A 17,272-nucleotide genomic window follows, 5' to 3' on the forward strand; every position below is an offset into this window, starting at 1 on the left:
CCATCCCACTCCGCGTTTGCACATTTCCTGGAGTACTTGTTTTCCTGTCAAAATGTAGGGTGAGAGAAAACCTAACGGGTCATACACACTAGCAACTGTTGCTAGAATTCCTCGGCGTGTGGCTGGCCTTTCTTTGAGGGCTACACTGAATGAGAACACGTCAGCCTCTATGTTCCACTTTACTCCCAGCACACTTTGCATTTGAATTACAGAGTAGTTCAGGTTTACATCTTTGGTCTTGCTGGCTCGTTCTGTTTCTGGGATAATGCTCATGACCTCCTTGTTGTTGCATGCAAATTTGTGCAAGCGCAGTTTCCCTTTTGCACAGACCTCTTGTGCTTCACAGACCAGCTGCTTGGCTTCCCTGACTGAATCAATGCTGATTAGCCCGTCATCCACATAAAAGTTTTTGTGAATGAATCTGGCTGCCAGCGGGTAGTCCTTTTTTTGTTCCCTGGCGAGATACTTCATGCCATAGTTAGCACATCCCGGTGATGATGCCGCTCCAAAAATGTGCACTCGCATGCGATACTCCTTAGGCTCAGTATCTGTATTCCCGTCCTTCCACCACAGAAACCTTAAGAAGTCTCGATCCTCTGGGTTGACATGGAAGCGATGAAACATTTTTTCCACATCACACATAATTGCTATTTGATGCTCTCGAAATCTGCACAAAACCCCTGCCAGAGCATTAATCAAGTCTGGGCCTGTGAGTAGGTGGTCATTTAAAGAGATGCCTTCGTGTTTAGCAGAGCAGTCGAAAACAACTCGAATTTTCTCTGGCTTCCTGGGATGATACACGCCATGGTGCGGAATGTACCATGTGTTACTACCTGATGTGCCATCTGCTTCCTCTGCATCACCATCTTTAAAGACACTATTCATGAACTTGATGTAGTCTTCTTTGTACTTTGGGTTCTTATCCATTTTTCCTTTTAAACGTTTCAAGCGAAACATTGCAAGCTGCTTGTTATTTGGAAGCTGTGGGCGTTCTCTAAAAGGCAGAGGCATTTCTAAATGGCCTTCCTCATTGTAGTGAATGTTCTCATTCAGCATCTCTAGAAACTGAATGTCCTCTTGAGATACACTCCCTTCTTTATGGTTTGTGTCCAGAAAGTCATTTTCAAGTGCTTTAATCACAGAAGCAGGCGTGACAGATGGCAGCTCCTTTACTGTGACACGATGACAGATCCCTGCTGCTCCCATTGAACTTTTCCATGGCTTAATGGCTCCCACGATACTCCACCCTAAGTCTGTTTTTATTGCATAGGGATCATAATCCTTTCCTGGTATGACTTCCCTTGGCTTTAGCGCTCTTGCACAGTCGTAACCGATGAGAAGAGCTATAGGACAGTCCAAGAGATCTGGCATTTCATTTGCAATGCTAAGTAGATGGGGCCACTTTTTTGCTGTCTCTCGAGTTGGAATAGTGTGTTTCTCCAATGGAATGTACTCTTGAGTGTAGGTTGGTGGCAAGTCAATGTACTTTTCTGAGTTGTACCCTCTTACCCTCAGTCCATCCACTCTTTGACTAGGTACAATCGAACACCTGTCAGTCATTGTTGTCAGCCTTAGCTTCACTGGTTCCCTGCTTGCCTGTATCTTTTCACAAATATCTTGGTCAATAAATGTGTTGCTGCTTTGGGTGTCTAGCAGAGCATAAACCAATGTCTCTTGATTCTTCGCTGATGAAGAAAGCCACACTGGAACGATCATTGAAGTGCAATCATTGTTGCCCACTCTCACACTGCACGATACGGTGGCTGCATTCTCCTCTTCTGATGGTGGTTCAGGTTCATTTCCCAGTGCAGGATCTTCATGGAGAGGAGAAGGGTGGCTTCGTCTGCAGACATTACATGTTGCTCTCTGTCGACAGTTTTTGGAAATGTGGCCGACTCGCAGACAAGCAAAGCACATATTGTTGTCCCTAATAAACTGTTTCTTTTCTTCAAGCGGCATTGCTGTAAACTTTGCACATTTATAGATAAAATGATTTTGCTTGCAGCAGATACATTCAAGTTGCCGTTTGTTCTGAGTTGAGGAAGGGTTGGGTTTTGATTTTCTGTTGCTCTGAGCTGTAGTTGTGTTCTTCACATCTTTAGACCCATTTGCTGATGTCACCAGGACACTGGCCTTCAGACGTTTTTGTTCTTTCTCAGGTTTTTCAAATGTGTTTTTTAAGGCAAACAGAGAAGAAACTGGATTACATGCTATACGCGCCTCTTCAGCCACAAAGTCTGCAAATTCTGCAAACCCTGGATATGCCTTTTCTTCATCCAGTAATTTTGTGACATAACGATTCCAGCGGGTTGTGGCCCAGTCAGGAAGTTTCAGCAATATTTTTTGATTTTCTTCACAATCATCTAAAACCTTGAGGCCTTGGACGTGAGGCATAGCATTCTTACAAGAAATGAGGAAATCACTAAACTCTCTCAATTTAAGTGACTCCTTTGGACCAATCTTTGGCCAACGGCTTAGTTTTCCCCTAAAGGCTCTTTGAACTACAAATGGGTGTCCATAGCGTTTGTTCAGAGCATCCCAAGCTTGTTTGTAAGCTTCCTCGTCACTTCGATAAAATGTCCCTTCTAAAACACAGAGAGCTTCTCCACCAATGTACTTCTTCAAGTAGAACAGCTTATGGGCTGAATCTGTGCAGCTAGTCTCGATAAGCGCCTTAAAGCAAGTGCTCCACTCAACAAATTTAAGTGGGTCTCCTGTAAATGTAAACGGCTCTGGCACTGGGAGTCTAGACATTACTGAGGACTCTTTTAATGCCTGCACCAGAGAGAGCTCACTTTCTTTTGGCACCACTTGAGTATCATAGTGAGGGGCGTGAACACTTTGTGAGGTCAGGATGAATTTACCTTCAGAGTGAGGAGGTGCAGTGCTCTGAGGAACTTGGGTGCATGGGGGACTGCTAAGTGGTTTAGGAAGCTGGCTGAAAGACAAAGTACTCCTTACTTCACAATTTCTTATTTCAGCATTCATTTTTGATTCCTCTTCAGCATATACATTGTATTCTGCCTGAATGACCTCAAGATCTCTTTGATTTTCCAACATTTTCAATTGCTCTTGTTGAGCTAATATCTCCTTTCTCCGGGCAGATATTTCCATTTCTCTGTTTATTTCAGCTTGCTTTGATGCCAGTCGTGCTGCTGCCTCTGCTTTCCTTGCAGATACATGACTTCCTTGCTGACTATGGCTGTGCTGGCTATTTCTTCCAGCTCTAGACACAGTTGAGCCATAAATTGATTCTGCACCTTCTCTTTGGAGTAACTGAAGGAGTGATTCTTTTACAGCTCCTGCATCAAACTCTTTGTCAACATCTGCGTAACGCCTTTTCAGAAGTATCATCATCTCAGCAGAAACTGAAGTACAGCTATCCATCTTTCTTCTCATATCTTGAGATGGTGTAGTCAGTGCACGTAAAGCCACATAATCTTGCTGTAGGTCTAACTCACATTTTTCTACTGACTTGATCATTTCAGCTAATTCTGCTTTAGAACATTCTTCTTTAAGTTTGGACCTAGTGAGCTGAATTTCTGCCTTAAAGTTTAAATATGTTGACATAAACTTTCTTTCTTTGCTTGTTATCTCTGTCTGTTTAAACTCACGCATTTTTTCTGTTAGTTGCCTTTGACGGTCTGTCCGTCTCACCTCTGCGTCAGGTTTAGATGATGGCTGAGGCAGCCCTATTTTGTGTATTTCACGGTCTCCATAAATTTCTCCTATGCGTGCTTCAACTTCTTCTCTTTCTGCATCTTCAAGTTCAGTTTCTAATTTCTTTTCTAACTGTGCCTTTTCAACTTCTAAGGCTATAAGTATTTGCTCAAGGATATGAGTTTCTTGTGTACTCTGCTCCATTACAATGTTTTGAACCAACAACTTAGAACAATAAAAGGAAACTTACCCAGAGTACACTACCTTAAATATCAAACAGCACAGTAATAAACTTTCAATAAATGAACAAATGTACAATATCTACACCATACAATTTTCTTTTTGGCCTTTTCTTAGATCTCTTTATGCAGTTCAAACGTTTCGCTGATGTAAGAACTCACAGTCTACTCTTCCACGTGGGCTGCCGTCTTGGAAGAATGGCGTGCAGGGCTCTGGCTGCTTGCTCCATAACAGGCCACGTTTTTCACTGTAACTGCTCCTGAAGGTTTTTCATGTTCGAAGTAGAATAAAGGGCCATGCTCCAACTGATGTTCAGCCAGTATTTTAATCTTCTTTTCACCAGCAAACACCGTGAAAAACTATGGTGAAATGATCAATGAAAAACACGGATATTACATCAGCAGAACAAAAATTACAACTCAAATAAAACATACACACAAAGTAAATGCACCAACATACCGTGTGCGCCTTTCTACTGAACATTCATGAGCAATTGTAGTCCATATCGTCTATATTTCCACCCTTTGCACAGGCTAGCATTCTCTTTCTGGCTCGAGCCTTCAGTCTCTGGTGACACGTGCGCTTAATTGAGCCTCACCCCAAAGCATGCGCACCACAAAGCGCCACACTCAGGCCCACCAGTAGGTGGCGACAACACAACATGAATCCAGATTAAACACCAAATTTTGAACATTGCAATCACATAATAATTACATTTCAATGCGACGGCTACATCTGTGATTTGAACCGGGGAAACAAATCGTGGCAGGATCAGCCTGATATTATTTGTATCCTGCTGTAACTTTACTGTATAAAAAGCTAAAATCTCCAAAATGTCAGGAGTAGTTAGTCATTACAAGAAGTGTTTGTGAACTAAAAATCAAGAATGTGGGATACTGTTTGTCCGTGATTTGGAGAGCCCAGCACTGCTCCCGGCGAAGGGAAAACCAATTATGCAGGGGAGACCTACCTTGGCACTTGTGCAGGTGAAACCAAAGGGAAGATATGCTTCATCATATTTTCTAGTCTTTGGCTTAGAATGAAGTTGGTTTGGAAACATATTCAGCTATGCTTCATCTCCTGCTTTGCATTTGTGTGGATGCCCTGTGCTAGCAGTGTCCAAGCGTTTTTTTCCCCCTTTTCATACCACGCTCTCCCTGCAATGGCTCTGCGCCCCCCCTACGGGGCGGACCCCACACTTTGGGAAGCTCTGCTATAACCTAAGGAGATCCTCAAAACAAATTTACCTTGAACACAATCAGTTATGATATATGACACTCAGAAAAAAACAATATGACCACCTGCATTATGTTGTGTTGGCCTCAATTTTGCTGCCAGGACAGCAGGACCAAGGTTTCCCAGCAGAACATTCCCCAAAGCATCACATTGGCTTGCCTTCCTCCCATAATGCATCTTGGTGGCCGGTGTCCTCCTGGTAAGCGAAACAGACACATGCGGCCATCCACATGATGTAAAAGAAAAGATGATTCATCAGACCAAGCTACGTTCTTTCATTGGTCCATGGTCTAGGTCTGATACTCACATATCCATCATGGATCAGCACGGGCACCCTGATTGATCTGCAGCTATGCAGCCCAATACGCAATACGACCCTGTTGCTGGTTCACCACTGTTCCTTCCTTGAACCATTTTTGGAAAATATGGAAACACTGCAAACCGGGAACACCCCACAAGAGCTGCGGTTTTGGAGATGCTGAAGACGCTGCTAACCAGTTGTCTCGCCATCACAGGTCAAACCTGTCAAACCTTACCATTGCCCATTTTACACACCAACTTTGAGGACAAAATGTTCACTTGCCGGTTCCCACACATTGCTAACAGGTTCTTGCAAATTTTCTATAAATAGTACATGGTCAGGAATTATAAGTAATATATTTCCCAGCAGGCCGTCGCCATGGAAATCTTTCAGAAAAGGTGCCTTTTAATCCATGAAAAATGTATACTGCACAAAAATACTTCTTAAAATATGTCAAACTTTAAAGTAATGCAATGAAAGAATGTGCACCATGTAATAAAAAGGGATATTTGATAGTCATGTTTTCTGGCCCCCTCTTTCATTGTAAATCGTGCGGCGCTGTGCCTTTGAAATATACACCTCTGGTTTCCTCTAATGTTAACTCACTTACTCCAAGTAGTCAAACTAGTAGCCATTTCAGCTTTGCATACAGCAAATAACAGTGATCAAGAAAAATCTACCTCAAAAAATCCACCTAGAATCAATGAATGAAAAAAGCCCAAAACCGAGGGCATGATTCCAGGGAAAAGGTGGGAGAAAAATCACTTTTGTGGCTATTCTGTTCTGGTCAGTTAGCATACGTGTGTGTGTGTGTGTGTGTGTGTGTGTGTGTAAGGACAGGTACAGGAATCATTCTTTGGTTCTTTTAACAACACATGGAAGGAATTTGTGACCCACAGCTGTTATTGACTTACCGAGTCATGTGGATTCTCACAGGATTCACAGTAAAAAGAGAATCTATCTTCTGTAAAGGTACACTTGAATTTCTTTATTTTACACCAATGATACGTATTGCTAAAAAATTTACTAAATTAATCAAGTCGACTTAAATCAACTTTATTTTTCCAGCTCTAATAAGGCCAAAGCACAACTGATCAGTAAACAGAAGCATGATTTTTTTGTAAAGATACATGTTGTGAGCACGTGCAGGCCTAAGACACAGTCATCATTTGTAGCACATACAATAAATCCCTCGGTTGTGGATCAATAAGAAAAGGATGCGGGCCTTATACTTTAAATCAAAGTGAGCTAGACTCCACTTTTACCCCTCAGTGTGGCTTCACTCTTCATGTTTCTGGTGAGCCAAGGCATATCTCATATATTGCAGTTGTTTTTGCATATATTTCTAGTATGCCAGTCTTGTTTCTCCATCTCCTCTGCTCTAGCACGCTTTTCTTTAGTGTTTGCCCTCAGGCCAGCTCATATTATTTAAAGCCTTCTTGGAGCCTGGCAACCAATCAAAAAATGACCTTGGTGAACCCATAGTATCCAGGGTATTCAAGACTGTAGTGGAAAGACCAGCAACAAATAACTAAAGCATGCTTAAGCAAATCTCTAAGAATCAGTCACAGCTTAGAACATTTTATATTATGTTCAATTTGCATAGTTTGGTTTTTTTTTTTGTTATTTCTTTTATTTATTTCTTTTAGATTTTATCTCTATTGAGATGTTTGTTTGGGACTGTTGGTAGATGTCTAGCACATCAAATTTCATCCAGGACAGTGCACCTCCCTAGTTTAGTTACTACAGTTATGACTTTAGAATGTTAAAAAATAATAATGATAATAATAGTTTACAAGTTAAGACAATTATAATAGGTTTTGAATTATCCGGTATCATTTATGTGTGAAGACATGATAAACCAACAAATGTTCTGTAGACAGGAGGACAAAGCCTAAGACTGAAGTGAAACTCTCTAGAATTGACATTCTGGATGTAATACATACACAAAAAATCTAAAACATGACACGATTGTGTTTTGATTGCCAAAAAAATCCACGTATAGCGACATTTTGACACTGTAGATATTGTACTAGGGTTGTTTGGGGTGTTGGTGTCTCTCATTGACTTTATCTGCTTTTTCCATTTTTATCTCTCACCTTCCTCTTTTTCTTTTCTGTGTGTGTGTGTGTGTGTGTGTGTGTATGTGTGTTACTGGCAGAAACAGTTCACCAGAGGTTTGCTTTAGGACAACCTTCAGGCACCAGCTGCGCATTATCTAATGCGCGCGCGCGCACACACACACACACACACACACACACACACACACACACACACACACACACACACACACACAGCACATACTGCAGGCACTCAATATAAATGTTAGCAGGATCACTAAGCCCACACACACCCCCACATGCAGGCTACTAGGCTGAGCCACTCCATTATTCAGCAATCTGCCAACAGGGCCAAGAATGAAGAAGAAGAAGATGAAGAGAGTGAGATAGGATGACAAGCAACTTGTTTGTTTGCCAAATAATTAAGGAGACATCAGTCTCTGCCGGAGCTCAGATTTAAAGACGGGGAACACAGGCAGGCAGAAAGAGTTGTAATGACGCTGACAGTTGTGCTGTTTATTCTGTCATTCGTGGAGATTTATTCTCACTGAGAAGAATGGGCACAGAAATGAAGAGGAAGTGCTTGCAGTGCAACGTCTTACTGCCTCACATGTGAGTTGAAAAAACAAAGAGTGAACGGCAATCACTTCCCTTCTCTTTATGGTGCGATCATACAGGAAAATAGGTCCTCAAAATCCAATCTCAATCTTTTTTCTTTTTTTTTACTTTTCTTATTTAAGGTTCATTCCCTCACTTAAGCCTCTTATACCATTGTCTTATTCCATTATCTAGCCACTATCTCCCACATAAGAGCATAGTTAACTAATGTGTTAAAATGTCTCTATGAGTTGTCTTAGAATATAGTTAATATGCAATGGAGTAGGTGCTTTATAAAGGTATTTTTCTCTTCCAGGCTATATATAGTACAGCTAACCTTACTTTAAAATTATTGCTTTGGGGATTGTGTAGCCTTTAAGGACTCTTTGTAGACATTATTTGGGAGGAATATTTTCTCTCTGTCATATCAGATCCCTTGAGCCCAGAATCAAACCAGGGATTAATTTCTTTTTTTGCTTGTTAGGCAAATGTACTATGCACCATGAAGCCACTTTTAAAAGGCTGTTATAGTCATTAGGACAAAGTCATTTAGGTTTCATGCTGGAGTCTAAAGTTCTTAAATTCATGGTCAAAATTTCTAGCACAGTTGAGGTGAACAGTGTGTACAAGTTGGGATTCCCTGAACTTTGTTCCTGGTTCCTGCAAATCCCATGGCTTTGGTGGCTTGATCAGGATGTGACTTTTGGCATGTATGAGCAGCGTGTAGGAGAGTGTGAAGAAGCTGGAGGAGCACGTACTTGTCTAAGACTACGGTTTACTGCTTGAACACTCTGGATTTCTTGTTTTTGGTTGGATGAGAGCTGATGCTCCAAGTGGAAGAATTTAAGAATCCTGCAATCGTGTTCATGATTAATGAGAAGGTGGTGTGAGAGAAACAAATCAACTCAACTCAACTATCAACTTTTGTTGATAAACAACTATTGTTATTTATCAGAGAAGGTCAGGAGTTCCACCATGAAGAAACCTTTTATAGGATGTCTGGAAAGAAACTGTGGTACTCCATGACCAGGAATGTACTGTGACTACATTGATGTGTGCAATAGTAGGAGTTAGAGTTCAAGGTGGAGGTGGGCTTACTTGAGGGATTGGCTCTGAGCCCCTTCTTGTTTGCGATGCGATGGACAGGCTGACAGATGAGGTCCGGCAGGAGTCTCCATGGACTATGATGTTTCCAGTTGACCCAAATCTGTTTTATGACTTTTCTGTAACTTTGTCAAAAGTCTCAGCATGTCTTTCAGCGCCATCTGCACAAAAGTGCAGCACCCTTTACCTCTGTAAATACATGAAAATGTTCATCTGGGCTTTAAATGCATTTCAATTACTTATCATCTCAGCATCAGTCTTACCCTTGCCTTGCAGCTCATAGTTTATGGCGTTATTTTTGTGCCACTATTCTGAGCGCACGTAAAAAAAATTTGCAGGTGCAAGTGTTGCATTTTGAGGAGAAATTTATTTTGAGCGAAGAAAAGCTGAATTTGAGTGAACAAAATTCATTGCTGCGTGCAAAAAATGTATTTCAGTGTTTGCTATTATCCACACACACAATAGCAGCCCCTCTCTCGCTCAGTTTTTGCACTTGCGCTCGCTCGCAACGTGTCGCTCACGCTCTCAACATTTCAGCCCGTGCGCGCTCAACTCGTTCTGTACACCGTTATATTTGTGCCACAAAACCAGCCAATCACAGACTTGGATGCAAAAAAAATCTGATTGGCTGTTTTCGTCTCCAACCAGCTCGAAATGACGAAATGCAATATCCCAGAATCCATTTCGTCCAAAACTCAAACGAGGCAGTGGCGGAGGAACACAGAGTGGCAGAGTTTGAAATATTACTCTTTGTGGGTCACAAAATAAACTTTTAAGATATTTTCATGCGAGAATGGTGCTGTGTAAACTTCTAATATCTGCTCGATTTATCAAGACATCACATATTTGCATAAGTGCTCTAACGTTTTTGGAGATGCCTGTTACCCACCAGCTGACCGAATACCTGGACTGGCCATTGGGCATTTACCCGGCATTTGCCCGGTGGGCCAATGGTGATTTTTCATTTTTATGTTAGTTTGTTTGTTTTTGTAATGGTATAAACAATGAAAGGTGGTGGATTAGCCAGCTGGTAATAATCAACTCTGGGCTGGACCAATTACAATACATCCGTATTGAGGGGAAAAGACTTCAGCGAGAATAAAAAAGACACAAAGCTGGAGTTATTCTGTGTCTTAGCTGCCTCTTCTCTCCTCATTCTCCCTCCCTCTCCTGTTGCTACTTCAATCATGAAACTGATCAATGATCAGCTGATCGTCTCTCTTGTTTGTTTATCTCCCACTTTGCGCCAGAAACAGGAAACCAGCGGATGTTGCGCTAAACAACAACAGCAGCACGTTCAAAATTTATCAGCTGTTGTTAGAATTTATTTAAAATTAATTTCTAGTATCAGCTGATGTTTGCTGGAGCCACAGCTGTAATGCTGGAAACATGAAGGTGATACAAATCATACATATATACCAACAAAACAGTGTACATCACTGTCACAACAGCGTTTGTTTTCGTTCAAAGGCTTTATGGTTTTTCCAATAATACCTGGTGGTGTAGTCGGTGATTTTTTTGTCAGTTCAGCCTTATATATTATGTTTAACCCGAGTTCCCACCCGGTCAGCTGGTGGGTAACAGGCATCTCCGAAAACGTTGGAGCACTTATGCAAATATGTGATGTCTTGATAAATCGAGCAGATATTTGAAGTTCACACAGCTACATTCTAACATGAAAATATCTTAAAAGTTTATTTTGTGTCCCAGAAAGAGTAATATTTCAAACTCCGCCACTCTGTGTTCCTCCGCCACTGCCTCGTTTGAGCTTTGGACGAAATGGATTCTGGGATATTGCATTTCGTCCTTTCGAGCTGATTGGAGACAAAAACAGCCAATCAGATTTTTTTTGCATCCAAGTCTGTGATTGGCTGGTTTTGTGGCACAAATATAACGGTGTACAGAAAGAGTTGAGCGTGCACGGGCAGAAATGTTGAGAGCGTGAGCGACACATTGCGAGCGCAAATACAAAAACTGAGCGAGAGGGGCTGCTATTGTGCGTGTGTATATGGATAATAGCAAACACGGATATACATTTTTTGCATGCAGCAATGAATTTTGTTCACTCAAATTCAGCTTTTCTTCGCTCAAAATAAATTTCTCCTCAAAATGCAACACTTGCACCTGCAAACCTTTTTTACGTGCGCTCAGAATAGTGGCACAAAAATAACGCCATAATAGTTCAAATGGTTCAGTTTCCCAGTAATGTCCCTTAAAAATGCAAGGTCAAGTGTCCAGTCCGTGTGTCTTTGCCTTTGGATTGCACAATCTCCTTGATTGACAAAAAATGAAGCAAAATTTGCCCCCTGCTGAGCCATCGGATTTCCGTGTGTAGTAGCAGGTCACCATATTCAGCTGACAGGTCCTCCAATAACACCTTGCTGTATATGGACTCATCACATAGGACGCTAAACAACCTGCACTTTGCCACATCCAGCTGATGTTCCTGGACATAGTCGATACTCTTCTAACCATTGTAGTTGCCCCCAGTTGGACATTGGAGAGAGTGGAGATTACATATTACTCCATATTCCATATGTTCCATATATTACTTGTCTTTAGGCACAGTTTCTGCAGTTATCATCACTGCTTCTTTGAAAAGCTCCCCATCTGAAAATGCCTTAATCAGATATTAATCAAGAAATGTGTAGCTCTAAGTGAGGCTCTGGTTGCTTTTTGTGGATTTTTTCACCCATCTCGTGAAAAAAGACTGCTGTTCTCTCAAAACTGCCTTTAACTCGTGCGCTTTTTCCGCTCGTGATTTGCTGCCCGTTGCGTAGTTAGCATGGTAGCTTGTGTGACACATTCAGAAATGTCTCTCCATATTGTGCCACTTTGCCGTTGCCACACTGGCCCCGCAAATGAGATACACCATAAATCTTTCACAGTGGTAAGAAAGAACTCTTCCTCCCATTCACTGTGAAAATAATATGTTTTCTTTCTTTTTTATGCCATGTTTTCATCATCTCCTTACTTTACTGAACCAGCTAGCTGGTCTCGAGACCATCTAGCTCTGATCTAATATGAAACACGTTTTAACATTAAAAAATATATTTATTTTCATTTTTAAATTTACACCAATGGAAGTGTGGTTTAAATAGAATAGCAACAAAAACAAAGGTTCACAGATGTAATTAAGGAGGACAAACAGAGGATTGGTGTGACAGAGGAGCATGAGAGGGATAAAGGCGAGATGGAGGCAGATAAATGCTTGTGGTGACTGCTAAAGAGAGCCGTTGAAAGTAGAAGAAGACCAGTCAGTATGCTGCAGCCCTCACCTGTGGTTTTGAGCTTTAAGTAGTGACCTAAAGAAGGAGGTTGTAAATACAAGTGGCAGAAATTTCTATTATTGAGTGGATGGACAAAAGAGGAATCTCAGAGTAGAGCTCTGAGATTCCTCCTGAATTTTTGACCTAGTTGTTCAGCTGAGATGATTCAAGTATCCACCCAGGATATGCAGTGAAAGTTTCTGTTTGGAGGTTTTATAGATATGCCCAGCTGAGAGAAGACCTAGGTGCAGACCTAAAACTCACTGATATCTCACTATGTCTCATCTGTCCTCAGAATGCCAGGTTGTCTCCCTGGACAAAAAGACATCTGGAATGCCGTGCTTAGTAGCTTGATGCTACTTTGATTCCATTTCTGCTAAAGCAAATGAGTGGATAATGGAAACAACTCCGTATACCATATTAATAATACTAATAACATAATAAGTCAAAAGAACACACTAAAACAGCATGTACCACATAAGTGTCAGTGTCTAGCAAAAGTTCTTGGAGAGCTGCTCCAGATGTCAGAGCAGCTCTCCAGTTTAAAATACTCAAAGAATCAACAGAATTATCCAGAGGAAGTATTCTATTAAATCATCATTGGCCACAAATGACCAAAAATCTCAACAATACCTCACATACTTTGTTTGATGTTACTCTCAGAGTCGTTTTCTATTGTGCCAAATAGAGAATTTGGAATGACTAAAAACAGGGAGCTGAATGAATGAGAAGGAGAAGGAGAGACAACAGTGTGTGCTTCTTCATATCAAAGCAACTATGGTAATCAGCTGGCTGGTAATATGAGGTTGAGCTGCTCCGGGCTCTGTGGGTATTTGGACCACATCGCTCTACTACACTGCCAGCAGCAGGCTCTCTGCCAGGCTGGATTGGAAGTGCACTGCCAGCGTACTGGCTCTGGTCCCCAGCCCAGGTCACCACATTAACCTGTGGATGCTACTGTGGAAAAAACAAAATATACCAGTAAATGCCAAAGTAACTCAGATTCAAACTACATCTCAAGAACCTGAAGGACATGTGTCCAGTGTTCCTGACAGTATTTAGTAATTGCTGGCTGACTAAAGACAAACATCCTCAATTTCGCCAGGAGGGAAGATGAAGCTCCTGGGCTTCATCCTTTGGGGAGCACAAATGGCACAACTATAGCAGCACTAACCAAAGTGGAATCACCAACCAAGAAATTGGTTTATGTATGCCATTAACATGCCCAAAATCTGTGACATAAGAACCTCGCATGGCTACATTTGAAGTTATATATCGATAAAGTCATGTGATTTTTTTTTTTGCAGGACTACATAATTCTGTGATAAACAAAGTACATTTTTTTGATTTAATGGCTTTTTCTCTATGACTTTATCAGTCTTTCACATCCTTTTGGAGAATTTGGGCCCTCTTTTTTTCACTCTTTAGTTCTAAGCACAGCACTGCAGCCCAGTTGAGGTTTGGACTTCAGCATATTTGACTCTAGAACACTTTGGTGTACAGAGGAGTTCATGTTCGACTCAGTGACTAGAAAATCCACAGAACAGGCACAAATCATCAGCCTTTCTCCACCAAATTGGTTTGAGACAGTTGTGCTAACTTGCTTGTTTTAACCAAATGTGGTGCTGTGAATTATGGCCAAACATCTCCACTTTGGTGTCATCTTAGACTTAGAGACTTAGAGCTTTTTATTGTCATTGTGCAGTTTCTTGCACAGCGAAATTGGGTAGATGGACCACAAACGTGCAAAAGTAAGAAGAGGAAACAATATACAACGAGGGGGAAAAACATAAACATAAAAAGCAATATGTACGTATACATATATGTGAATGATACTACAGGGTGGGCCATTTATACGGATACACCGTAATAAAATGGGAATGGATGGTGATATTAAAGCCCTGTTTGCGGCACATTAGTATATGTGTGGGGGCAAACTCCTCAAGGTGGTGACCATGGTGGCCATTTAGAAGTCGGCCATCTTGGATACAACTTTTGTTTTTTCAATAGGAAGAGGGCCATGTGACACATCAAACTTATTGGTAATGTCACAAGAAAAACAATGGTGTGCTTGGTTTCAACGTAACTTTATTCTTTCATGAGTTATTTACAAGTTTCTGACCACTTATAAAATGTGTTCAATGTGCTGCCCATTGTGTTGGATTGTCAATGCAACCCTCTTCTCCCACTCTTCACACACTGATAGCAACACCACAGGAGAAATGCCAGCACAGGCATCCAGTATCCGTAGTTTCAGGTGCTGCACATCTCGCATCTTCACACCATAGACAATTGCCTTCAGATGACCCCAAAGATAAAAGTCAGGGGGTCAGATCGGGAGACCTTGGGGGCCATTCAACTGGCCCACAACGACTAATCCACTTTCCAGGAAACTGTTCATCTAGGAATGTTCGGACCTGGCACCCATAATGGGGTGGTGCACCATCTTGCTGGAAAAACTCAGGGAACGTGCCAGCTTCAGAGCATAAAGAGGAAAACACATCATCATGTAGCAACATCATGTAGCAATTTCAAATATCCAGTGGCCTTGAGGTTTCCATTGATGAATAATGGACCCACTATTGTTGTACCCCATATACCACACCAAACCATCACTTTTGTTGTTCCAACTGTCTTGGAGGGATCCATCCAATGTGGGTTAATGTCAGACCAATAGCGGTGGTTTTGTTTGTTAACTTCACCATTCACATAAAAGTTTGCCTCATCACTGAACAAAATCTTCTGCGTGAACTGAGGGTCCTGTTCCAATTTTTGTTTTGCCCATTCTGCAAATTCTGTGCGCCGATCTGGGTCATCCTCGTTGACTAATGCCACTCTCCAGTGACATGCGGCGAGTGCTACGCTGTGGGCTTTTGCTGAATGAAGCTAGGACAGCCACTGATGTTTCTTCATTAGTGACAGTTTTCTTGCATCCACATTTTGGCTAATCCAACACTGAACCAGTTTCACGAAACTTAGCAAGCAGTTTGCTAACGCATGGGAGATGGGTGGTCTCGTAGGGTGTCTTGCATTGAAATCTGCTGCAATGACCCGGTTACTGCGTTCACCAGATATCAACTCAATTTCGATCCACTCCTCACGTGTTAACCTCTTTGACATGTCAATGGTTGTGAACTAAGAGAAACTTGTAAATAACTCATGAAAGAATAAAGTTACGTTGAAACCAAGCACACCATTGTTTTTCTTGTGACATTACCAATAAGTTTGATGTGTCACATGGCCCTCTTCCTATTGAAAAAAACAAAAGTTGTATCCAAAATGGCCGACTTCTGATTGGCCACCATGGTCACCACCCATCTTGAGGAGTTTGCCCCCTCACACATACTAATGTGCCGCAAACAGGACTTTAATTGTCACAATCTGAAAGCAGGGACTCAAACGCAGAACAGGTTGACGTCTCAGAGCACCGTTTATTTACACACCAGTGCGATAATATATACAGTGACGGGGAAAAATCCAGGGTTCCAAGGGATTAGGGGAAGGCTCTCTCTCTCACGCTCGCTCACGTCCTCACATCCAACTCACACACGTTCGTACAGCTGGGAGGTCACAGGTCCGGGAAGGTAAACTGGAACAAGAAAGGGAAAAATCACTCACAAGTCACGAAGGTAGGGCGTAAAGGTACAAGACCACGGGAGCTGGGAAGCTACTAACGTTAGTAGCACAATCATCCAGCGATGAGAAGATCTGTGGCCCAGCCTCAAATAGTCGGGAAATCAGCTGATCGCCAACAGGTGTGTGAGCCAAGGGCGGGAGCCAGCAGTGAGCTCCGCCCAGGCAGAGAGGAAGGGGAGAGAGAGAGAGAGAAAGCAAAAACACAAGTACAGGCACAGGGACCATGACATTAATATCACCAACCATTCCCATGTTATTACGGTGTATCCATATAAATGGCCCACCCTGTATATACATGGTGTATACACCATGTATACATTGTTCCAGAATAAGGTTTTGCAGTTTATTCAGATGGAAATTTGCAAGCCTAGGTTTTGCTGGTGTGTTATTTTTAGAAAGAAGAGGTTTGCTGATAGGAACCCTTCTACTTTACCCAAGCTTTTTCAGTCTTTTTCCAACTGGACTGCCATGAACTTTAGGGCTGTTGAGCCTGAGATGTAGTTCTTGTGGGGGTTTTTTTTTTAGTTTGAGTTGTTTAATTTGCCAAAGAAATAAAAATAATAAGTTAGTCTTCTGTTTGTACTCTTCCACACCAGATTTACATGACTCTCCTACCAAGCGGTGCACTCTGGGTCTGAACAATTACGTCATCATATAAGTTCTAATTCTGGAAACAGAAGTCTGGTACTAAGGAGTGTTTTTGTTCTCTTTAGAGAAATTCACCATGTGGTGTGGTGGGTGTGTTTTTTCACATCTCATCCATTTGGCTATGGTTTATATTCAGAATCTTATGGCGCAACTCAATACAGAGGGAATTTTGTTTAGAACTGGCATATGATTGAGATAATCAAGAGCTGTAGAGTTTATATGGTTCCACTGGTGCTAATGGGACCTAAAAGGACCATAGTGGGATTTTTTTCTAGCTCAAAAAGTAAAAAGCGCACATGACGCTGTGACGTAGGCTAGAATCATGGCGGCAGTTAACGACGGTCCAGGCGTGAGACTTCTCTCGTGGAAATATGCACATTATTTTTTCCTTTCTATTGGTAGGTGGCACAGTGCACTTGTGGCAAGTAAGCAAGCTAGAAGACTGGCAATCTTGCTGGGTATCCAGTTACGGAAGCAACACATTAACAAGAGAATTCTGAGTAAAACCAGTAACTTTCCCT

Source organism: Copadichromis virginalis, linkage group LG20 (assembly GCF_057382275.1).
Source record: "Copadichromis virginalis isolate Kocher_CV1m ecotype Utaka linkage group LG20, C_Virginalis_male_GT1.1, whole genome shotgun sequence".
Taxonomy (NCBI): Eukaryota; Metazoa; Chordata; class Actinopteri; order Cichliformes; family Cichlidae; genus Copadichromis; species Copadichromis virginalis.